The 25,956-nt window shown below is 43.5% G+C and overlaps 1 protein-coding gene across 3 annotated transcripts in view; it reads left to right on the forward strand.

The window, feature by feature from the left end:
* The first annotated feature begins 1,590 nt into the window (after positions 1-1,590).
* Positions 1,591-25,956, forward strand: part of CHRM1 (cholinergic receptor muscarinic 1) — a 230,929-nt gene continuing 206,563 nt past the window's right edge. For 2 of the 3 annotated variants that reach the window (XM_083164897.1, XM_083164899.1), the window contains exon 1: positions 1,591-1,778. The gene's annotated coding sequence lies outside the window, so the exon portion shown is untranslated. Of the gene's footprint in view, positions 1,901-25,956 lie in introns of all 3 variants that reach the window. The other variant, XM_083164898.1, reaches the window with a different exon arrangement.

A 25,956-nucleotide genomic window follows, 5' to 3' on the forward strand; every position in this document is an offset into this window, starting at 1 on the left:
CTGTGGGGGCATTTATGTACCTGCACTGTGGGTCATTTATGTACCTGCACTGTGGGGGCATTTATGTACCTGCACTGTGGGTCATTTATGTACCTGCACTGTGGGGGCATTTATGTAACTGCACTGTGGGGGCATTTATGTACCTGCACTGTGGGGGCATTTATATACCTGCACTGTGGGGGCATTTATGTAACTGCACTGTGGGGGCATTTATGTACCTGCACTGTGGGGGCATTTATGTACCTGCACTGTGGGGGCATTTATGTACCTGCACTATGGGTCATTTATGTACCTGCACTGTGGGGGCATTTATGTACCTGCACTGTGGGGGCATTTATGTACCTGCACTGTGGGGGCATTTATGTACCTGCACTGTGGGTCATTTATGTACCTGCACTGTGGGGGCATTTATGTAACTGCACTGTGGGGGCATTTATGTACCTGCACTGTGGGGGCATTTATGTATGTGGAACTCTGTTGCCGTAATTTGAATATTGGAGACAACTGTGCTCCATAATATAAATTGGTATTATTTTGTGGCCACACCCCTTCCCCATGAAGCCACTGCTCTATATTTTTGGCTTGAGCACCCACCAGCAAAAACATACATCGGCACCTATGTCCACTGTATGCTGCCTGCGCTGTGCTCGGTCCTCAGCAGGTGCCGAAGCACAGCCTGGCTTCTTCAATGCAGGAAGCCAGGGGCCAATTAAATTGCTGCCCCGGCTTTTGAGACAATTAGAGCTCGTGTACCGTTAGCCAATCAGAGTGGCAGCCTGCATCCTGCATTGAAGAAGCCAGGCTATGCTTTGGGACCTGCTGAGATAAGTGAAGGGAGGGGGGGTGGGGGTCCACGCACTGACAGCTCATCCACGGTTCCCGGCGGGAGGGGGCTGGCGCCGGATGGGGGGGCTCGTGGGGCCCGGACTGAAAATCAGTCCCGGGCCCCAAAATTCCTAGTGGCAACCCCTCTCCCACATTCCCAGCCTGACCATAACCCGTCCCGCATACCATTGGGCCATTGGGGTGCCGGCTTTCGGCATTCCTACATCAGCATCCTGAATCTTTCACAGTGCCGGCGACGGTGTTCTGAAGGCAGTTGAGATGTCGACATCAGTATACTGAAAGCAGGCATCCTGACCACTGGGATGCTGACTGCATCCCATGTCTAATCCAATAATTTCCCTTTTAAGCACATCAAGGACACAAATCAATATTTATTTTTTAATTGTAAAATCGTCAATTTTATAAAACCCCAGAATTTGTTTACTTGTCACAATTTACTTGCAGACTATAGTGCAACAAGTATGCACAGCACAGGCTTCTTGTAGACCAGGTGATTGTGACACAACCCTAGAAAAAAGGAATATTTTGTATTAAATATCTGCAGTCAGCATTATTTTCCTATAATAACATCTTGCAAAAACGTCCTTAAAACACTACATTTAAATTTAAAATGTTCGCCCAGGTTCCTCCACGGCGATGCCGAATTGGAAAGTCAGGGATGCAATAGCCGAAGCTGAGGTGTCTTTCCGTATAACAGCCTGTAGTTTCCAATCACTCCACAAGGGGGCAAATATAGAACAGGTCCTGGAGTCGTACGACTCTTGGAAAGTCAGTGTATATAGGGCATGCAGCAGGAGCAGTATACATCCAGGAACAGCGATCAGACGCACTATAGACATTGCATACCTATGCATGCATCTAGCACTATGGGAATACCGGCAGCAGCAATGGGATTATAACTCGGGACAACTCTTCCTCCTTTACTGGGGAAGGTGAGTGTGCTTTATCCTTTCCTCAACATAAGAACAATTGTCGTTGCTCTTATTGCTACATGTTGAGAATTTGGGGATGAGACCACTGCAGCTCCCTCCTGCAATTATTACATGACTAAGGGGTAAGTGGTTATCATTTGGCTGGTGTAGTGGTTACTTTGCACTGTGACATAATAAGAAGCCACTCTGACACCTACTTAATATACAGTGTATAGTGTGCATTGCTTCATAGAACTATTTTATTACATTGCTTTTTCTATAAAGTTGCCTAGAATAATCTATGACAGAACACACTGAGATCTTGTTGCCTAGACAAACCCATACAACACACATGAAATAAAGAAACCACTTGACTGATGGATGATTGGGGAAGTGTATAGGTGTGTTGTGTTAGTAACCCACCCACCTGAGTGCCTTTCTGCACTGGATCTCTCCTATAGACCAGCGGGACAGGTACAGCTATGAGAAGTCACATTATAGAGTATGTCATTGTATTATTGCACTGTGCCTGCTGGGTGACAGGAGTTACAGCTGAGTTGGGGTGAGGGTGACAGATGGGTGTGGTAGGTTGCTGGAGGGCAATATGAAGATGTGGCTGCACAACTGTGACTAGTAGTAGCGGGTGTAGTACATGATTATCAGGGTGTGCGTAAATCTATAATGGAGGGGTAAGAGAGAGGTGAGTGCTGGGCAGTAAGGAACAGTATATATATATATATATATATATGGAACAGATTTGGGAGGGTGCGTTACACAGGTATTACATTATGTACATCAAAATGAAATAATTAGAGAACTAACCAATGTGATAAAAGGATACCGTGTAGGTTCTATAGAGAAATAAGACAATATTTACAATAGTAAGAAATAAATGAACATTCATTCTTGTTTAATCGGATTGTAAGCTCTTCAGGAACGGAATACTGTACAGTGTATGTGTGTGTGTGTGTGTGTGTGTGTGTGTGTGTGTGTATATATGTGTATGTGTGTATATATATATATATATATATATATATATATATATATACTTTTTTCTGTGTATAGTTCTAAATATGGTAATCCATACTTGTGGATTGTAAGCTCCTCAGACAGGATCTGCTGTATTTTGATATTTCTACCATTTACAAATCTAAATACGGAAATTATACTAAATGACTAGATTGTGAGTTCTTCAGCCAGGATTCAGTCATGCTGTATCCTAACAATTGTGCTGTGTACATATGGAGATACATGTACAGACACATACACCTACAGTATACACACACACACACACAGGCATAAATACAAACTGGCGTATACTGTACAGATCTGAAGGAGCTGTCACCAGAGTACTGAGCATGTAAATGGTACAATATGAACAATAGTGTTTAGTGCTTTGTGGACAGTGTGTGGGTGTCACAGGATGTAATAACAGGGGTTTAAAGCACAATCTTAATGGGGTGGCTTCAAAAATGATAAATTGTAGGAAATGTGTAGGGATGCGAGTCTATTATTAACAACTGAGATACAGAAGTACTCGTGGAATTGAGTTAATAAAATTGTGGCTGGCGACAGCAGCAGCAGTATAAAGTGTATGTAAAGGAATGTGACGGGGCTAAGGGAAAAAATGTGAGTGTGCTATAGGAATTGGAGAGGATCTGTCCACAGTTATGGCATGGAATGCAAGTACATTAGTAATAGGGGACATGCATAACCTCAAACTGTGCGCGTGCAGGCACTATGGGGGGTTCACAGAGGAATGGCAGAAGTGAGATGTTCTAGGTGCTCTGTCGTTAGCACAGGTGCAGGTGTAAGGGCTGTGCCTCTGGCAGGCTTTCTCCACCTTGCAGCTGTAACTAATGGGGATTTCTACTAGAAGCTGTCCACCTGCTCGCTATCATAAGGATGGAATCCTACAATGGAATCCTACATTTATAGATAAAACAGAATATTCTCCTGACAGAAAGCCATGGGGACTTGGTAACCTACACAAATGCCATCAGGCCTGCAGCTTAGGGTTTCTGGACCAAGATGAAAACAAAGTCCCCTCAGACTAGCTGCATATTATGTATTCAGGCAGCAATATAATTTCAAAGCTGTTCAGTATAAAGAGAATTATATATAATTCAGGAACCGATGTCAGATTGGTAAAGATGGAATTAGGAAATGACGTTGTTGTTGTTTATTGTTTTGAGGGTATGTAGATATTGGTTGGTGAGTATAACATTAGAGATGAAGTTAGATCATAACTCTTTTACACCAAAATCCCAGGTCCGACCCAGGTTAGACTCGAGACAGAGCCCATTGACACCATGCCTCTGACCCAAGTTATTCCTCGGTTGAACCCAGTTACATAAAGTGTTCTGCCGCCGCTTCAAACTTGCTTCAAACTTGTCTACCTGACCCTCTCCATGAGAAAGAAACTGCTCTGTTCCTGGGCTTCCCTGGTAATGTAGGATTGCCATCACCTGTGGGGAGCTAGGTAATCAATAAGAAAGGTGTTTCACCACAGGTGATGGCAATCATACATTACCAGGGGAGTCCAGGAACAGAGCATTTTCTCCCTCATGGAGAGTGTCAGCTAGGCAAGTGTGCAACGCTTGGCGTTCCAAGTGCCTGGGATCCGGCTCTCATTAACTTTTAAACAGGACCTGGATTGGATGACCTGGGTCACCCATTTACACTTTCCCAATACACGTTATTTTTCAGACATCCTTTTACACCAAGCCATGATCCAGGTTGTCCAGCCCGGGTTATTGCAGTGGTGTAAAATAGGTATAATAGTAATAGGTCACATATTACAGTGGGGTCCCATGTCTAGAGATGCATATGTCTAAAACACCTTCTGTATAGTACACTCAGATTATTAAATAATGTCCCCCAGTCTTGGATGGATAGGAAAGATGTCGAGGGAAAGGTTTAGGAATGAAATATAAGTATGTCATGAAACAGATCTAGGTTCTTCAACATAAAATTGTCTCCATTCATCATGACACCAATGGATTGTAATGCTCCCTGAAGAAGATTCACAGACCAGGGCTAGCAGTAGGTTATGGGCCAGAACTATATATAACCATATATTAAAAGGTTTGCATACTGATAGTTACACTATATATATATATATATATATATATATATATATATATATATATATATATATATATATATATATATATATATATAGGCGATTTCCAAATTAATGAAAACAGGAGGCGGCACTCAAAAAACGTGGGTAACTTGTATTAAAACATAATAGTGCAAAAGATGTCAGTATACATGGTCAACGGTTTCGGAGCTGACGCCCCTTCCTCAAGACCACTGACACATCAACTTAATCAGAAATAAACACAAAAGTGAAGTGCAGAACAGAAAAGATTATTTCTGATTAAGTTGATGTGTCAGTGGTCTTGAGGAAGGGGCGTCAGCTCCGAAACCGTTGACCATGTATACTGACATCTTTTGCACTATTATGTTTTAATACAAGTTACCCACGTTTTTTGAGTGCCGCCTCCTGTTTTCATTAATTTGGAAATCGCCATTATATACCTATTTTGTGGAAGGCACCTTATCTTTTGATCTGCTGGATGCTCTAAGTGCCGGTCCTCACAACATATATATATAGAGAGAGAGAGAGAGAGAGAGAGAGAGAGAGAGAGAGAGAGAGAGAAAATATTAAGTCTCCATATGCCAGAATTTTACATGTGCCACTTAGTGATTACGTGTCTATTTACTAAGCATTGAAGAGAGATAAAGTATCAGCCAATCAGCTCCTAACTGTAATTACACAGGCTGTGTTTGAAAAATGAGGAGCTGGTTGCCTGCTACTTTATCTCCATCCACTGTATTTCTCTTCAAGGTTTAGTAAATAGACCCCATGGTGTTGCCGCTGTGTGATATTGGGGTAAGTGACTTACTGTATATCCGAATCTGAAGGACTCATGAGTAAGAAAAATAATCCAGTCCATAACTTAGGGGGTTATTCAATTGCTGCAATTCTCTGCTGTTAGACATGTTTCGACGATGCAGTTTAAAAAAAAAAAAAAAATTAAGTTAAAACTGCATTGGCGAAACGGGACTAAAAAAATAGTAGAAAATGTGTGCAATTTCAACAGAAACACATGGATCAGCAAGTCATCCGCCAATCCATGTGTCTTTCAACCATGCCGGATTTTTTGATTGTCGAAAAAAATAGGACATACTGTATGTCAATTTGACCTAAAAATGGCAGAAAGTGCAGGTACCTACAATATACACTTTTGTACACACATACAATATGCAACCTAAGTCAGGAGAGTGGGAGGAGCAAGTGGAACAGAGCCATGCCTACCAATATGCACCACATATCTGGAATGAGGGAGAAGCAAGTGGAACAAAGCCACGCCTACCTAAAAGGGAGGAGCAAGTGGTATAAATCCATACCTACAATATACACTATTGGTCAGGGGAGTGGGAGGAGCAAGTGGAACAGAGACCCACATACAATATGCAACATTGATCAGAAAAGTGGGAGGAGCGGTGCAACAGAGCCACACATGCACTATACACCATAGGTCAGGAAAGTGGGGGGAGCAAGTGGAACAGAGCAACACCTACAATATATGCTATAGGTCAGGGGAGTGGGAGAGCAATCGGATCAGAGAATTGCCTACCAAAAAGCACTATTGGTCAGGAGAATAGGAGGAGCAAGTGGAACATAGTCACACCTAACGATAGGCACCATAGATCATTGAAATTGATGTAAGCAAGTGAAACAGATGCTTACTAAAAGGCAGAGTAGGACATTGACTAAGGTGTGACTTCTTGATAGTTACAAAGGGCAGAATTGTGCACTGAGCTCAAATTTAATTGTCAACCAGAGCCAACTATGGCCGGCTCAAATATTGTAGTATTGATGTAAAATATGGATATTTGTCTGGGGTTTCATCGGTGTGCTCACCATTTTAGATATAACCTGTGTAGATAATATTGGGGCAGATGTACTAAGCCTGGCAAAGAGATAAAGTGGAGATAAATTGGAAGGAGATAATGCACCTGCCAGTCAACTCCCAACTGTCATATTTCAAACACAGCTGATTGGCTGGTGCATTATCTCCATCCACTTTATCTCAACTTTATCTCCAGTTTATCTCTTCACAAGGCTTACTACATCTGCCCTATTGTGTTATGACTGGGGCGAGAAAAGGTGTAGAGGTGCGCTCAAAGGTAGTTTCACCAATCCACAATTGGGAAAATATAAAACATTTATTACGAACAGTAATACAATTAAAAAACTTTCATAAAAAGCTTCTCATTTGGAATACATTATACAGTTTCATGGTGTGTCATTGTCATCCAATATCAGTGTATATCCACACGCTGTGTAAGACTGAGGCTTGCAGTTTCAGATTCCATTATACCTACTACTAAGGGGACTATTACAAGGTCACCGGATTAACTACAGTGACCACATTCCCCTTAATAACTCTCAAAAGAGCCACCCTATATAATTTCGTGTGTATCGAACCAAGGTACATAATTTTCATAGATCCTGGTGTATTACCCCTGAAGAAGTCCCTAGTGGACAAAACGCGTAGGGTTCTGCGTGATCTCTCAAACACCTGAGATCAAAACGATATTGGATGACAATGACACACCATGAAACTGTATAATGTATTCCAAATGAGAAGCTTTTTATGAAAGTTTTTTAATTGTATTACTGTTCGTAATAAATGTTTTATATTTTCCCAATTGTGGATTGGTGAAACTACCTTCGGGCGCACCTCTACACCTTTTCTCTTCATTCCTAACATTAGACTCCCATTAGCGGCGGAGCCTCTAGAGTTGTGCTGCTCACCCAACAAGCGCAGGATAGGGTCACAAACCCCCCCTTTCTTCTAAGTTTTGAAATATGTATAATATAATTGGTTGCTCCTTATATTTTCCACATTATTGTATTCAAAATTTACACAGATATACTTGCTATATCTCAAAATATAAGAGCTATTTGTGTTTTTCATATAAAATTTCTTTATTTTAAATTAAGTTTTTTGTTTTTATATTTTTTTTTATTGAAATGTACGGTTTGCTTTATGCATATGCCAAAATTTTCAATAAAAATTGATTGAATGAAAAAAAAATTGTTTTTGCTTGCACTTACCTATGATTTTTGGCAGTGTACAAATAATCAGTGTTTTTTTTTGTACTTACCGCTTCAGAGGTATTTCCCCTGCACTCTTCCATACAAGTTTGGGTACTGAAGACAATGTGGTTGAGAGTATGGTCTGACATAGGACTAGTAAATTAAGCCAGTAGCCATAACACATTGAGGGGGTGGGGAGGGGAGGGGCAGCTCCCTAAAAATTATTACAATGTATTGCAATATATTGTATCATGTCTGTTGCCAGGAGCCAATTCCCAGCTGTATCACGGACCAGATGTAATATGCCACAACACTGCTGGTCAGTGGAGAGTGTGCTGGTCATGAGACAAGCTAGGGGGCATAGTGGGGCATCAATTTTATTGGAGGGGCCCTCTACTATATAGATGCCCCAAGCCCTCCACAGTCCTTAATCTGGCCCTGCCAATCCCCCCGTCTACCTTTATAGCGCAGATGCAATTACACATTGGAAATGCTGATCTGATAAACTAGTATTATTTTTGAGTAGCTAACACCCATTTGCCACAATCCCTTGGGCAACGGTGGACATTTTTCAAATCTTGAGTGGAGATGTGGAATAGTTGCCCATAACCAATCAGCTTCTACCTATCATCTTCTAAAATGTACCCGATAAATGCCAACTAGCAGCTTATTGGTTGCTACGGATGGGGCAGGTCCCATCTTTGCAGGGGATGGCGATGGCGACGCCAGCCGCCATCCCTTGCCAGCACCATATCTATAGCGAGAAGGGGACGCGCGCGCACGAGAGGCGCACGCGTCCCCATCCGACGGCGCTTTCAGCGCTTCCCCCAGGTGACCGCCAGCTTGTCGGCGGTCACCCGGGGTCCCCGCCGCCTGTCCGCACCCTCCCCTAACCCTGTCCGTCTCCCTGAAGCGGAGACGGACAGGGTTCCCGTCGCCCCGCCGACGGAGACTGAGACACGCTCGTGTCTCAGTCAGATGGTTAGCGAGGCTGCTGGCGGATCGCCAGCGCTGACGTTCTGGCAATTCGCCAGCAAAGAAGAAGCCTGCCCCATCTGTATGGACAACTTTTTACACCCTTTATAAGGTTTGGTACATTTCACCCTTAGTCAGTGGTGTAAGTTTGTCCCAGTGCCTGGAGGCAAGATATATATTGGTGCCCCCCCCCCCCCCCAAACACACAATTCTATATAACCTTATATAAAATATATTTTTCTGCTCAGAAATATAGATATATAAATAGATAGATACGGTAGTTAGAGATAATATTTCAGAACTCGCAGGAGCCCGGCGGCAGATAACTCCATTGCCTCCCAGAGTTCTGCCTCTGCCCTTAGTCCCAAGACATTTCCTACCGAATATCTCTCCACGCCCCAAATAACATAAAGGAAAAGTGAGGACTGCGCAATTAGATAATGTCAGTACAACAACAGTTGTAGATTAAAACAAACAGCATTTTGAAATATACGGTAAATGACACAACGTGCTCGAGGATTAAGAGAAGAGGCTCTTTCTGTTCAGTTAAATGACAATTCTATTGAACGGCAAGCAAACACTTTAATCCACATGGGCATCCTCAATCAAAACATGCTTTTGTCTGGACTAATAACTACAGTTCCAAAATAAATATCACCACCGCCAGGGTTTTGGATGGAAACTGGAAACTGAATTGTTGTGATAAGTGTGTACTAGTAAAGAAACATGGTAAAAATTTCCCTTGTAAGGCTTGTAAGTCATAGTGTGTTGTGTAAGTGATGAGAGCAGTAATAGAACAGGAGAATAAGCGTTCCGGTCAAGGGTGAACCGCCGATGGGCAATAGATTGTATTTTCTTTGCTAATCTTTATTGTCTATGTTGGAGAAGAATTGTGACAATACAGTCCTAATACTGAGGCTATGGGGAATTCCCCCCAATTGTGGGCACAGTAGTTTTGCCAGACATCCTGAGTAACCCAAAGCTTAAGCTGGCCATACATCTACAGATCGATTGTCAGATTGGGCTGGTTGGAACAAAAACCTGGTAATATCTCAGTGACAGTTTTTGGCAGTTTTCCAGCATTTCAAATCACATGGTCAACTGTCATTTGCTCTCATCCATTACCAGGATTTTGTTCCAACCAGCCAGATCTGACAATCGATCTGTAGATGTATGGCCAGCTTTACTCAAATATCAGATGTCCACTCAGTTGATCCAATACGGTATCTTCAGATGTGTCAGCAAACCAGAAAAGTTGGCACTGGGTGTATGTAGACACAAGACGCCCCGTGCGTCTATTGCATAATGTTGCCCATACACTAGGACGATATTGCAGACAATTCTTTTGATTTTTGACCGCATCTGTGCGATAAATTGAAAGATTGTATGTGCGTCCAATGGGTCCCCTGATGCGATGCGCGGGCCCGCCCATCGAATGTCGCATCAATATATATGTGCTGCACAAATTATTTATGGAATGTCACGCTCGATCGAAGGTGGGTTTTTAGCACATTCGATTTATAATGTGCAATCTGTGTTGTTTTGACCTTTCCTGGACACTCTCATACCGGAAGAAGCTGGTGAGACACATGCACGCAGCTCCACTCTGCTCTCTGAACAAAACAAGGTATACAGGATCCCCCACTGCCCACACCCTGCCCACAGGATCCCCCACACCCACACCCTGTGTGATTATGGCCCCACACTGCCGCACGAATGTATATAGTCCCATATATATGGCCTGCCATCATTGTATGGTCCGATTTCAGGTCACATGGGGCATGCAATTTATTGCATGATTGTATGCACATTGAATGAGGGAAAAAGTACTTCAGATGCGATTTATCGCACGGGAAGCTTCAAGGGAAATTGAAACGTGATATCGCATCACGTCTGATTGCCCTAGTGTGTGGGCAGCATAAGTTTTGTTCCACCTCTGCATCAGCGCCAAAGTCCACATCCAACCTATTACTTTTTTTTACAAAGATGTCTGTCTGATATAGAGTGAAAATACTGCATCGTGACAGGTTCATAAACTGTGATGAATGTAGTAGGATGATAGTAGAAGCAGTCAGAATAATTGTGAATAATCTTAAAATATGACTTAAGGTGGATAGAAGTCCATTTTATAGAATAAAGGAATCTGTGAGAATAAGACAAATAAAGCTGTATTTCTGCTACCAAATTCTTCCTTAGTAGTCTCTACTAAGGGCCTGATTCATGTTTTTGCACCAAAATCCCAGGTCCGACCCAGAATTTGGAACATGGTTTCAATCCGGGTCAGATCTGGTCTATACCACGTCCACTGCAATGCCAACCTAGGATATTCCTGGGATGGCATCGGGTGAAGACATAAGGCTGGCGCTTGGAGATGACATCATCTACAAGTGCAGGGAAATCATCCAATCAGGACCGCCAGGGCACCTACATAACACTGGGGGGGGAACTAGCACTCAGCGTTTATTTTCCTCAATCCAGCACTGCTGCTGTCTGCATAGCATATAAATACCAAAGTATTAAATTAACAGTACAACATATATTCACCATTCCTACAATAGTTTACATATAAAAATGTGTTCAATAAGAAAATACCAAAATAATTGGTTGCTCGTGTACAGCCACTAGATAGCCATGAACAATACCGAGTAACAATTCATTTTTATTTTACTCTTGCTACCAAGCAACAAAATATTTTAACACTAGTAAGCCAGCTCGAAGCAAAAGCTTCGAAAGCTAGTCTGCTACCTTCTGTATTTGTGCATGTGTGAGAAAGATGTAGTTCCACTCTCTGCCAGCAGATGGCAGTGTTTTGGAGACTCATGGACACTAGACATATATATAGATGATATGCTTACTGTACTCTACATACATGCATCAGCTTTATATGCTGCATTGTACAATGTATAAGATGTGGCATTAAGAGGCCAAATCAGACCTGATCGTTCGGGTCCGAATTTGCTCTCTTGTCCGATGACAGTGGTGTAACTAGGGCACCGCATCCCTAGTGGTGGCAGAGGGAGCCGGCACCACCAGGGCTCAGGGTCACGGTGCTCTCACAGAGGCTACCAGAGGCCAGGAGTCCTGAGTGAGCTCTGCAGCAGCAGTCAATGAGGATACGCAGACTTCGCCGCCTCTCGCTGTTTGTGTGACAAGGCTCAGTGACCCGCGGGTCGCTGAGTGTCCTCACACAGACAGCCAGAGAGCTCCTTCCACCCTACCTATCCGCTGCCCCTTCTACCCTACCAACCGCCCTTCCACCTCAGCCGCCGCTTCCCCTTCCTCACTGCATGCTGTAGAGCAGTGGTAGCCAACCCTAGCCCTCGAGAGCTACCAACAGTTCACATTTTCCAGACAACCTAGCTGCTGCACAGCTGCACTCATTAATCACTGACACATTTTAAAAGATACACAGATGGAGCTAATTAGCTCACTTGTGATTCTGTGAGGAGACCTGCAAAACATGCACTGTTGGTAGCTCTCGAGGACTAGGGTTGGCTACCCCAGCTGTAGAGAGTGGCCGCCAGCTGCTGCATTCAGGATGCTCTCCTCCCAGACCTTACTGATGGATTAAAGCAGCGCAGTTACTGTTTATTCTGTACCTGTGCTGTCAGTCTGTTTGGGGAGGGGGCAGAATTTGTAGGGGGAAGCTACATTTGTAGTTACACCACTGTACGATGGTGGGGGGGGGGGGGGGGTTGCACATGTGCACGCGCGTTTATACGTAAATATTATCCTATAGGACCTCTTTTTCTTGTTTCGATTCTGCTCATTTTGGAAAGTGTATGTTGGGAGTAATGGTGGAGCATTTACTGGAGGTTCAGTCACTCTTCATTATGAGGAATGAACACAGGCTTAGTACAGATTGTTGTAGTGTTGAATAGGATTGTGCTGGCTTGGTTACAATGTGTCACTGCTGGGATTTTATTCCATAAACAACGTACGATACTGAACATACTTGACCCTATTTGCTGCTGCTAAGGTACATGTGAGTACTGCCAGTGCCTAGGAATGCAGGGGGCATGCACCCACCCTGCCTGGGGAAGTATGAGCTGCAAAAGTCTGACAAATGTACAAGTCTTTCTATTAACAGTAGGCTATCTATACCAAAATATTTTGCTTAGTGGTACAAAATAGGTAATTGATTAATCACCCTAACATTCCATGTTTACTATATTAAGGCATGGAAGTGTCTTTGTTCGGTTCCTTTAAGTCAGAGATGTTTATGTAAAGAGCTTCCTTCCACTGATTGCATTTCGCACTAGGATTAGAGTTTGCACTCACTAGTATAAACCATGAATTTATTGGCCTCAGTGGGAGCCAATGATGGCTCTATAGAGGTGAATTGATAATGATGTGCTCATGATTATTTATTCCGATTTACCAGGTGAACATGAGGTGTACAAAACAACTGTCCATTATATATCAAACTCCTTCATCTCTAGTATTATAGCCACTCATATTTATTTATATTCCAGCTGTCCATATAAATAATACCTAGACTTATATTCTCAGAAGGATATTAAATATTTAGGGTTCTATTAATTAAGTACTGCTAATTTAGTATCCAACTCATTGTGAATCAGGGTTGCCTACGCTCCAAGAATGGCCTGGAGGCTCCAGAAAATCAGGTCCCCCTCCTGGCCCCCCGGAAAGGTGGGCAACCCTCCCGGATACCGCCGGACTTCCTTAAGATCCCCCACCCCACATCGACTTCCCCGCTGCAGAGTAAAATTACAGCGATTAACCGCTTTTTGGGCGGAGGAGAGGGGCTAAACCTGCAAATTGAGTCATTTTAGCCCCACCCCCAAATTACAGGATTTGCCGTACTGGGGACTGGGCTTGATGACGTCTTCATCTAGCCCCGTCCCCAGATGTGCTGCTGACAGTCTCCTCTCCCCCGGGGGTTCTCCCGGGACTTTAGAAGTAGGCAAGTATGTTGCGAATAGCAGTGGTGGATACTAAAACACTGGGGCAAGTTAACATTGCTATGGTGCAGAGATGGGTATGGGTCATTTAGGTCGACATGCATTGTAACGACCCCTGAAGTTCGAAAGGGCTTAGCTGGACACCTGAAATAGGTTGACATTGCTAAGGTCGATAGTGTCGGAAGGTCGACACAAGCAGTAGGTTGACCCAGAGCATGTCCACCTATGACTGTATCCCACAGAGACAGCTGATCCGAAGATCGGCTTTGGCCATGGTCCCTATGACAGGTACTTCCATAACATTAGCAGTGCTGATTGTACATATGCATGAACTGGTGGTTCACGGTCCCCTTCAACAGATCCCTACATCTCAATAGACCACACCTGAGGGCTGTTTCCGGAAATTTCCCGGGCTGGTTTTCCATCCCGATCTGCCACTGACTCTGTTCTGTGCTCTATAAGCTGTGCCAAACTGAATTCTAGGTGTTGCCTTACCTATTCTGTTAGGAAGGGATACTGCTTTTACCTACAGTGTGTAGAATGGCAGAGGGTTTGGCTGTTTGTGACTAATGTAAGAGATAATGGGGCAGATGTATTAAGCCTTAACAAGAGATAAATTCAGGTGTGATAAGGAGAGATAAACGTCCAGCCAATCAGCTCCTTATACCCCGTTCTCCCTGCCGCAAAAACCCGGGTATTTCCCCGGGCAAGCTGAAAATTCCCATGTCCTGTCTCAGTGTGAAAGGGTCTTTGTGAAATTCCCGGGTGTTATGCCCCTGCAATTACACCCGGATTTTTTGCAGGGTTTTTCCTGGGTAATACACGGGTGTATGGCAGTGTGAACAGCACAGACCCGGGTTTTTCACACAAAAATGAGGTCATTGGGGGATGTAATCATGTGATATGTGACATCATCTTTAGCCAGCTAATAAAAGCTGCTTTTAAACAGCCTATCACAGCAATTTGTACAAATTTCCCAACACCCATTCAAAGCTGCTATTACATTCCACACACTTGTTGGAAGGCAGACCATGGAAAGCAGTGTGAAAGGGGCAGACCCAGGAAATTCCCGGGTCTGAGGTGCAGTGTGAAGGGGGTCTGTTGAGCTGACAAGCTCTGTGCCCCCCCAAAAATCCAGCAAGAAAAACCCGGGATTTTGCAGGGCGGCAATGAGAACATGGTATTACTGACTTTTTTCAAACACAGCCTATAACATGGCAGTTAGCAGGTGATTGGCTGGATGTTTATCTCTCCTTATCACACTTGCATTTATCTCTTGTTAAAGCTTAATACATCTGCCCCAATGCCACCTGTCCAGTAAGGAAGAACAGGATGTCTTATACTTCAAATGTGGGACCTTTTTGGGACTCCCCTGATCATAGCCTGCCAGTTGAGTTGACTTTGATGTATACTGTACAGTTGTTTGCCTTACTATTGCTATGAAGCGTTCTTTAGGTATATACAGTATGTCCAATATACATATAAGAAGAGCCATTGAGCTCACTGTACATCAGCTCTGTAACATGTATGTAGACATTACCTTATCACTACACTAGCAACAGGAGCTATAGGTTTATACTAATAGATACTGTACATGATGGGATGTACTAACCACTTGTTATATATCCTGCCACCCACTGCTGCTAATCACATGTGTATTACCGCATGTAATTAGGTCCGTACATTGCACCTCCCCTGATGAGAGCTGCCCTCTGCGATGTGCTCCGGTACCTGGACTTTCAGGTCTGTGTCCCAGGAATCCCTCTGTGCATGCAAGGAGTGAGACTGGCGGATGCGGGGCATGCTTGGAGGGATCCATGTCGGAGCACCGGCATTGGAAATTTAGGCCCTAATTCAGGGTGGCTGCGAACATCAGCTTACCGAGCTCCTGAGATGGCGCCCAGCCGAATATCATGGGGTAAGCCCATAAAACGCTGGGCATTGCCATGGTCCAGCGCCGTCACAACATGTGTAACTCGCTGAAGCCATTCGTTGCTGGGGTCTGCACCCCCAAACATCGGGTCCGAATTTGCCCCTTTCCGAGTGAACCTGAATCATGGCCTTAGTACATTCAGCGATGGGGTGTAAACGCGAAAATTATGTTTTTACCGCATTTCTGGCTTAGAACAGCAACTTTAAAAGCAAAAGGTATTTACCACATCACAAATAGCTATGTTTCCGTCTTTGTCGCTTACATGTGTTGGATAAACTCTTTTATTGCCACATTTTTCTGACATTGGCTTTAAATTTCCCATAATTTAAACCACAGTATAAAAAACAATGGGGCAGATGTATTAAGCCTGGTCAATAGATAACGTGGAAGGTGATAACGCACCAGCCAATCAACTCTCCCAACTGTAATTTTTTTCAAACATCAAACACTTTTGAACATACTGTAGTTGCCAACTTTTTGGCTGCCCTCTCCGGGAGAAGGCAGCCAGCTCAGTGAAGCAGGGGGCGGGGCCATTGCCGGAAGGGGCCAGTTTGGTGCGGAGCCATGGATGGGCTGCCCTATTGGGGGCGTGTCTAGAGTGAGTGCATAATTTTAGCACTGCCCCCCCGCCGTGCAATGCCGGTATTTCAGGCATTGCACTGTGGGGGGTGGGGTTAAAATGCAGTGATCGTGTCATTTGACCCATGGCCCCCCCTTCCGGGGGGTTCGCAGGAGTTAAAGGGAAATTCGGGAGGGTTTCCCCCCTTTCCAGGGGGCCGGTAGAGGGACCCGATTTCCCAGGACCCTCCTTGCCATTCCAGGAGGGTAGGCAACCCTGCTGTTGAATACTCTGACGGCGAGCTATCAGCACTGCTCGCCATCAGATGCCCACCGGCACCATTGAATACACCCCAATATGTTGCCTTATCTATACAGCTTAAAAGTGAGAATACCTGTTTGATTGCGATATCTCTGAAACCATTGAACTGTTTGTGATGCGGTTTTCACCATTGTGTAGGTAATCGGTAAAGGCAGGTTTTAGGGTGAGCATCATCATGATAGGGCGTGGGCGGGGCTACGCAGGGAGGGGTCCTGTGCACTGCTCTTGGCAACATGTTTACATGCCTCATCAGCAACCAATCAGTCCTAAGGAATGGCTTCACCCCACCATATATATATATATATATATATATATATATATATATATATATATATATATATATATATATATATATATGTATATATATATATATATATATATATATATAAAAGCAGAATTATGTATTTGTTTCAAACACTAGAACTGCCCCTTCAAAAGAGGAATGTAGTGTGCCTTAATAGATTTTATGTTTTGTCGGAAGTCTATAGTCATTTAAACTATTTATGTGCCATTAATAACAATGATGATGTAATAAACAAAGCTTATTCTCTGTTTTTCCAAATGTAATAATCTATTAAGATAACTCCTGAAAGATCATAGACTCATGTCTCTGTGTAATGTACAGATGATAACTCTCGTAGCTAATTTAATCTACAAGCCTTCTAGAAACCGTGTTACCTGTCCATTGGCCACGCAGCACTACTGTGGTTAATAGGTCAGAACTCACCCTGAGGGCCAGCGGTGGCTCGCGTAGGTATCTGGAAGCTGCTGTGTCAGAGAGCAATGGCTGTCATTATCTCTGCGGCTGGAAGATCAGTCTCCGGCTGACACACAGCCCAGGCTTGTATTAGCTTCTCTTTGGAAAACAGCTGATTGGTGATAATGTGCCTGCCATTATTGTAGTGGCAGTAACAAGATAAAACTCAGAGGGCATGATCGTCGCTTTCGCACGTAGCTGGAAGAGCCAAGGATTATTTTGAAGGAGATTAGCACTAGAAATAAAAGATTATCTGCTTCATATTACTGTGTTCTTCCTATTTATATGGGTTTATAAGAAAAGTCATCGCTATATAGTTATTATTGCTCATGCACTTTATACACACATATCGCCCATCTGTCTCTCTCGCTTCTGCCTAATGCTTGTTCCTTTTATATTCCTACCACGCTAACCCCCCACCACTACATTTCTTACTCGTGCGGGTTAATACATTAACCAGTGTTTTACGGACTTAAGATCTGCTGCAAGTCAATGTTTTCAAATATGTTCTGAACGCGTTTCTGCATGGAATACATAATGTCAACACAGATAACATTCTTCATTTATATAAGGACCATACAAGGTCATTTTAGGGATGTTTTATTAGAAACAAATTAAATTTAACATTCTGGGTCTCCCATTTATGTTTCGCTAATGCATTACAAAACACAATTTCAGCATTGAGGCTTGAATCAGCCCCAGAAGCCCAGTTTTATAGTAAAGGCCTGGGAATGTGAGGCCGTACTGTAAGACCGTCCCTAACCTATTTACTGTGGTAGGGACAGCATACTTCCACATGAAGGTTATGTGGAGGATCCGGTCCAGGTTTTAGAGCAGCAGCAGCAGGAAAACATCAGCCCAACCATGATGTTGTCAGGGTTGGGCTAATTTGCAGCACCTGTGCTCTATTAATATAAATTTTTCCCAGGCAGAGGGTCAGAGCTCCTGATGGTGAAACAGCTGCCCAGGTAATAGGCCGGGTGTGGGCTAGGGTAGGGACCACTGGAACATACTGTGGAGTTTGTTCTATCCCGTGACATCTGTATGCTGCACAGTGGTGCAAGTAGAATTTTTTTCTTGGTGGTACAAAAAGAGGCGTGGTCACGTGTCACGAGGGGGTGTGGTCACACAAAGCTAGAGAAGTGACTAAATGACAATAGTGGCGTGGTATCAGGAGACAGGGAATGACTGGGGGTGGGTTGGCTCTTACTTGGGGGAGAGCCGGGCAGCTTGTGCTTACAATTAGGGAGCCTGCTGTTCATGCTGTCGGCGCCGCTGATGCCTGTCAGTGTGACAGGCTAAATCAGCAGTAGCCGGTAGCTGCATACAGCACCAATCATTACGCTGGGTGGGCGGGCTGTGGATGCATTATATTTAGACTTAAAATAAAAATAGAATTGACAGTGGGTCAGAGGTAAGTGGTACTGCGTACCTGTAACATATTTCTTACAGGTACTCCGTACCACGCCGTACCCCTTACTTGCAACACTGATGCTGCAATGCTGTAACCATCCTTGCATATGCTGTTTATTTGGTAAGCTCTTTACCTGCTACAAAATAAAGACTAAGACTTCATCTTATCCAGTGTATGTGATTCCTTGCACATTACATTACAATGCTATTATGAGAAGTACATACACAGCTGTGGTTAACTCAAAATAATATTCCAGGCTATCCCATAAATGATTACTGAAGACATTTACTATTACTAATAGGCATTCCTAGATGTATTAGAACAACATGACTCAGGATACAGTAGGATACAGTGTGCTCAATTCAGTTTCAGATAATGTTGGCTACAGCCATATATAACATGTGTTTGGAGGGTGGGGGGGCGGGGGGGGGATTTTTCAAACTGCCCTTGCCCCTGATATTTTTGAGACAGCCCAACGCAATCTCTAATCTGTGATGGAGTGAGTTTTAATTATTTGATATTTATTTTAATTTTTTTAGTAATCTAAAAAATTGCACCATATGATACATGTCACATGTATAAGCAATTTGCCATGCCTCATCGCACAAAGCGGCTGCATATGCGCATGCACAGTTGTTAAACATCGTTCCCCTGTGCAAACGTGCAGGGGAGCGAAGCAAATAGAATGAGGGCCACATGAGTTTATTTACGATGAATTCGATTCTGATTGGTTACCCATAGCAACATATTAAGTTCAATAGAACTCCGGTCTTAGTAAATAAGCCCGTGTGTGTGTGTGTGTGTGTGTGTGTGTGTGTGTGTGTGTGTGTGTATAGATTCTTGCTACATATATGAAAGGTAATTTATTAACTGCAAATTTAGTGCAAATGTGTGTTTTGAGGGGTCTCGTCCTCTTGTTTAATCAAGCACAGTTTGTACTTTACAGTTGCGTTTCTGCAGAAGTATCTCTCCTAAATGTATACAGAAGGGGTGTGTGAGCAATGCCGCCGCCCAATGCTTTCCAATATTGGTAGTCCCACCCACGTGTTCAGGGGGTGGGGTTTACACATCATCTCTCATAGCTGCTAGAAGCTGTTCTGGTGGTAGCCCACAGCATACCTCCCAACTGTCCCGATCACAGTGGGACAGTCCCACTAAATGCAGACAGTCCCGCTGTCCCTCCCGCGGGTCACAGTGTCCTACAGGGAAGGGGGTGGGGGCAGTTGGGGTGGGGGGGCAGCAATAACAGCTGCTCTGTGGTTGGGGAGCAGCCAGTGATGATTAAATGGATGCCATGCACACTCGCACGGCATCTCTACATTTAGGGAGGGAGGCGGAACTGGCCAGGACCTTGGGGAGCGCTGAGCATTCACCCAAATTGCTAATTTGGGGTAATGGTGCTAGGCCAGGCCCATCTACCGGAGGCCCCTCTGGCACGGCAGGTGAAAATTGGGAGGTACAGTATGGCCCACCAATAATCAAACCGGCCAGTATCAAACTGGGGCATGATGGGCCCACCAGGGGATGAAGTGGTATAGGCCCATACTAGGTGTGTGCACAGTCCCCATGAATGTGTATGGAGTACATGCTCTTGCCCAGTTAATAAATATGTAAATATCGCAAATAACGAGTGCGGATGTGAGTCCTAAATCACGGTTGTGAGTATGGACAAATTCATAAACGTGATCTTTTATAAAGAATAATAATGAAATAATGTGATCGGATCAGGGAATTGTTTTAATTCACTAATAATAATTTACAGAATAAATGTTAATGTGTTTATAATAGGAAAATATTATAAGATCGCTTCCAGCTAGGGATGAACTTACAAACGTTGAAATAGAGCTATTTTCGCGAAGTGTCCCCGTCTGTTTTTGGAATAGAGTTGAAGCTGTACAGTATATCCTATTTATGCTATAGGATTTTACTCCATTCTGTTTTATGCAAAAAATAATCCTCAATCCCAAAGAGAAACACGACACATTAAATTACATGCTGGAAGCACTTATGAGATCAGCCCTTAACGAGGTCACAATACTTCAGAGATTATAAGCAATGACTTCCTGAGGGATACATTTATATTGCAGCGATATACAGATGGACCAGGCCTCCCTTCTATACATAATGTTTTATGGAAACGTCATTCTGCTTGGCTGCTTTGGTTACAGGGGAAAATTAGAAGCATTTGAAGTGTGAACAAAGCTTTTAACTCCTTCTGGGCTCAGGCACAAATATTTGGCTTTTTAGGGAGCTTTTGAGGTGTGTGACAGAATAGATGCCCCCTCTGAGACTGGTCCTCGCGAATGGTAATCAACCACCCCCGCAAACAGACACATGGAGCCTGAGATCATGTGTAATTACATAGCAAGGCACATAGGAGAGAGCGGGGGAAGCAACACACACCTGCAGTAATATATATATATATATATATATATATATATATATATATATATATATATATATATATATACACACACACACGTAAGGATACAGTTTGGTGAACATCTTCGATACAAACTTACATTAAAGATTGTTAATGGGTCCATCGGTCTCAGTGAGTGCTTATATCTGCTTGTTTCTCACATCACATCAAATATACACCAGGGCTTTCTGTCACATAAATATTGTCAGCAGAGGTGACACTGACTTCGAGAGCGGAACGGATTACTGGGGATGATCTTTGCACACAGACAATAAAATAGAAAAGTAACAGTCCTGTATCGCCACCTCCCCCACCCTCACTACCACCACCATCATCACCTCCATCCTTCCTTCCGCTTCAGTAAAGAATGGTTGTATATCCTAAAGGTTGACAAAACTATGGTGCTTTCAATACTCTCTGAGGGCTTCACGTATGCTTGGATGGAATTTGCGTCTCGATAGCAAGCTTAAAATGTATCCCTAAAAATAGGTGCATTTTGCTTATCTATAATCTTGCAGAGCTGTCCGTCTCTCAAGATGAATGGCGCTCGTCAAGAGTGGTACTGTATATGTTCCTGGTTTGCTATGGGGAAAAAAGTAGTAGATGCATCTGCTGTACTCTCGGACAGTACTGTATTTATTTATTTATTTACGGTTTCTTATACAGCGCAGCCATTTCCGTTGCACTTTACAATTGAAAATATGGATAAACAAACTGGGTGGTTCCAGACATTTAAATGGTAGGAGGGCCCTGCTTACAATCTCTAGGAAAATAGGCATTGATACACAAGGATAGGTGTTCTTTATGGCATAATGGTCCAACAAATTGCAAAAGTTCTTGTTGGGATGCAGAGGCGTAGCTAGATATTTGTAGGCCCCATAGCAAAAGTTTGTAAGGGCCCCCTATATAGCAACTGATGGTGATAAATGTATACAAAACATATTAGTTTGACAGCAAAGATGGGCCCCCTTCAGCTCTGGGCCCCATAACAGCTGCATCCCTTGCACCTATGGTAGTTACGCCCCTGGTGGGATGAATGATGTTGGCCTGAGGTCAGGAGAATGGAAAGGTGAGAACGAAAATAGGTCAGCATGTTTGTGCTGTACAGTGGGGATGTTATTGAATAGGAAAGGTTTACGAAGGTCATGTGGATGGTTCTGGAATATGATAAGCTGCTTGAAGAGGTGAGTTCTCAGAGAACACTTGAAGGTTTGGAGACTAGAGAAGAGCCTGATTGTACCTGGAAGGGCATCCTGTGGATAATGGCCGACCAAACAGAGCAACAATTGAATTGCTCTGATGCATGCCCATTACTTTTGCTCCCTCTAGTGGTTACTGCCAGGAAAGACAATTGAATTGCCCTCAGTATGCGCAGAAAAATAAAATATATAATTTGCATTTACAATAGACTCTATATGAATCTGTAATGCATATGTCCCATAAGATCCCTTTTTTTGTTACCCTGATAATGCTTCGCTTTTGCACCATCATATTTCCCTGTAGATAGTATAGTGCAGACGGGAAAGGTCCTATGCCATTCTTTATTTACAATTGCTAATGTGCAATAGATCATGGAGAGTGAGGTTCAAGCACAAACACCCTTGGATCTCTCTGTAATACATCCAATATATATTTATTTACATATATTCATTCATTCATTCATATCCATTTTACAATATTAAGCAGTTACTGTATTATAACTAACAGCTGATGCAACTGATCGCTAAGATTCGCTTTTGGGGTTACGTGTTGGCTCTCGCTGAAAATTATTGCCACATAACCTGGTATGGACAAGGTCACCATGAAAGGTGGCATGGGCACAGTACTCTCTAAAATTGGGTCCAGATGATTTTGTGACAGCCGTATGCATGGGGGCTTGTAAACTGTCACTGCAGTACCTGTCCTGTTAACACTTAGGAATCAATTTGCCTCTATTTCTACATGTACTCTATAGATTTCACTCATAAAGTGTGTATGACGTTTCTAATTATAACAATAGACAATAAATGCTCCCTTCTTGATATTGTTATTAATAGGAGTATAATTAGTGTTATTATTCATAGCAACAGAGCTGTGCGTGTTTATATTTATCTAGAAAGACAAAGGCTTAATTGTGGGTGATACATTGTAATCTGTTCCAGAACATTATAGCTCGGCAGGGCATGTAATGTAGTATTTTTATTAGATAGTCAGCTCCGCAGGGCAAATAGTCAGTGTGCTAGTTCTATTCAGTGCATTTTAAGAAATGCAAAGTAGGGTGTAGGGTAATTATTCACATCTGTGATGTGGTGTATCCACTCTTACAATGTAACCTGTAAAGTTACACAGCAAGACGTTCTGTGTTTACATCACTATTACAGGATCTGCGCACACAGGGCGTGCTATGTGTATTATACTGGGGATTCGGATTCAAAACACTTTTGAATAAGAAGCCACTGAATTCAATATTGTTGCTAAAATGGTAAATTGACTCTAAGGGCCTGATTCTGGTTCACTTGCAAAATAAAATTCTCACTCTAATGGACAAAACCATGTGGGTGGGGCAGATGTAACATGTGCAGAGAGAGTTACATTTGGTTGAGGTGTGTTCAAAGTGAAATCTAAATTGCAGTGTAAAAATAAATAAGCCAGTATTTACCCTGCACAGAAATAAAATAATTCACCCAAATGTAACTCTCTCTGCACATGTTACATCTGCCCCACCTGCAGTGCACATGGTTTTGTCCGTTAAAGAAGGAGTTTGCTTTTGCAAATAAATGTCAATCACTCCCAAAGTTGTTTTGAAATGAGAACTGTATGGTTTGTTGCTGCAAATATTGTTTGTGCAGCAATACGGGTACTTTGTACATGGGTGAAGGGTCACTAAATTCTGAGTCATATTACATTATAATCTCTGCAGGACAGGTGGTTGCCCAACACTTTGCATCAGATTTAGGTTTGATTATGGAGTTACTCAATGGTCTGGAACTAATTGTCTTTCAGCGTAGAGCCTGGGAGTCCCATTTTGCACATGGTACCTTGGATGGTTGGCTTCTGTAGGTTACATCATACTAGGAGGGGACCCGGAAACTTCACATAATGGTCCCAATCCCCACTCTAGTGCTATCTGTGTGCACACAAGGTCAGGCTTTCCTAAGTTGTATCCCTTGGGGAATAGGGCAGGAATAGCAGAAAGAACAAGAGGGGAAATTACTTGGAAATGAATGTTTCCTGCTGACTTTAAACACGCACAGTAGTGTGCCACCTACATGTACTACTGTGTACACAGCACAGAGAGGGCAATACCTGGGTCAGATTTATCACACCATAGCAGCCATGAGCAGCGTAGAAACACAGCACAGGGTGCACACACACACGGGTTGATTCAGACCAGCTCGTAGAGCAGCGAATTCGCAAACTCTGTTTAAGTTTGGGGTCTGTGCAAGCGCCTAGGTGGCGGTGCTAATGCGTATGTGCAGATCCCCACAGCAAGCGCCTTCGGTGAAATTTTCATTCGCCTGATTGACAGGCAGGCAACATTCTGGGGTGAATACTCTGTGCTTTATTGGCGTGCCCACAAAAATGGTGGGCACGCCCATAGAAACAGTGGATGGGCCCCAGGGAACACAGGAATTCCCCTGCCTACTTGGGGTGGGTGGCTGACATCACATGACATCAGTGCCCATCCCAATTCAGAAAAAAAACGTGCAGCCGAAAAGTAAGTCCTAGTCTTCTATTTGGCTGCGTACAGAAGAAAAATCCTTCGATGGTAATTAACCATCGAAGGATTTTTCATCTGTGCGGGTGCTTGCCAGCAGAAATGTAGGCGTACACATTCACTCGCAATGTAGCGAGGGTATTCGGGCGGGGGGGGGCATGCATTTGGTGGGGCGGTGTTAACTTGCTCGCTCGGCTCTGATTAAATGCAGCTTAGCAAGCAGGTCTGAATCGGGCCAACTTGGCGTTATAGGGAGTGTTAGCGAGCATCAATCTTGTGCTTAGAGGTCTGGTTAGTAAACATTGAAGAGCTAAACCACCAGCCCAAGTTTTGTCCAAAAACCCTATAACCAGGGGGTAAAGTGAGGGGGAACGGAGTGGAACTGAGTTCCACCACCTCTAATGGTGAGGTGGAACATTTTAACCTCCACATTGGCCCTGCACAGTAATTCTTACAGGAAAGCATTCTAGTTTGCAGGGGGAGGCCAAAACCCTACCACTGGCCCTGTCTCTGCCTAATGGGGGGAGGGGATGGGGTGTAATTAGGTGGCATAAAGAAATGAGTTCCCCCACCTCTGCATGACCACTTTATGCCCTGCCTATAACCACAGTTTTCATTTGCCAAAACATCTAACGAAGGCGATATTATTAGTTTAGCTTGCCAATGGAGACACCACTGTAGCTTGCTAGCATAAAATTTCTAATTTCAATAAGGGATCGTGCAAGGGATCAGCAAGGATCTGGTTGCAGTACAGGTTGAGTATCCTGTATCTGAGTATCCAAAAACCAAAATATTCCAAAAACCGTGGTTTTTCAGAATACTTTTTTTGTTTATTTTTGTCCCAATTTTTGATACCACGTCGACCGGCATCAACGTCGGCTTCAGGATCATCTTCAGCGGCATCTCCAGTCCCAGAGGTGCATTGCGTGAGTGTGCGGGCGCTGAAGAGGATCCTGAAGGCCGCCATGGATGCTGGGGGACACCGTGGATGCTGGGGGACCATCGGAGCATCACCAGGGGACCAGGTCATTATGTTAAAAAAAAAAATTCCAAAACCAGGAAAAATCCCTTATCCGAA

This window comes from Crinia signifera, chromosome 11 (genome assembly GCF_055691185.1).
Source record: "Crinia signifera chromosome 11, ASM5569118v1, whole genome shotgun sequence".
Lineage (NCBI taxonomy): Eukaryota > Metazoa > Chordata > Amphibia > Anura > Myobatrachidae > Crinia > Crinia signifera.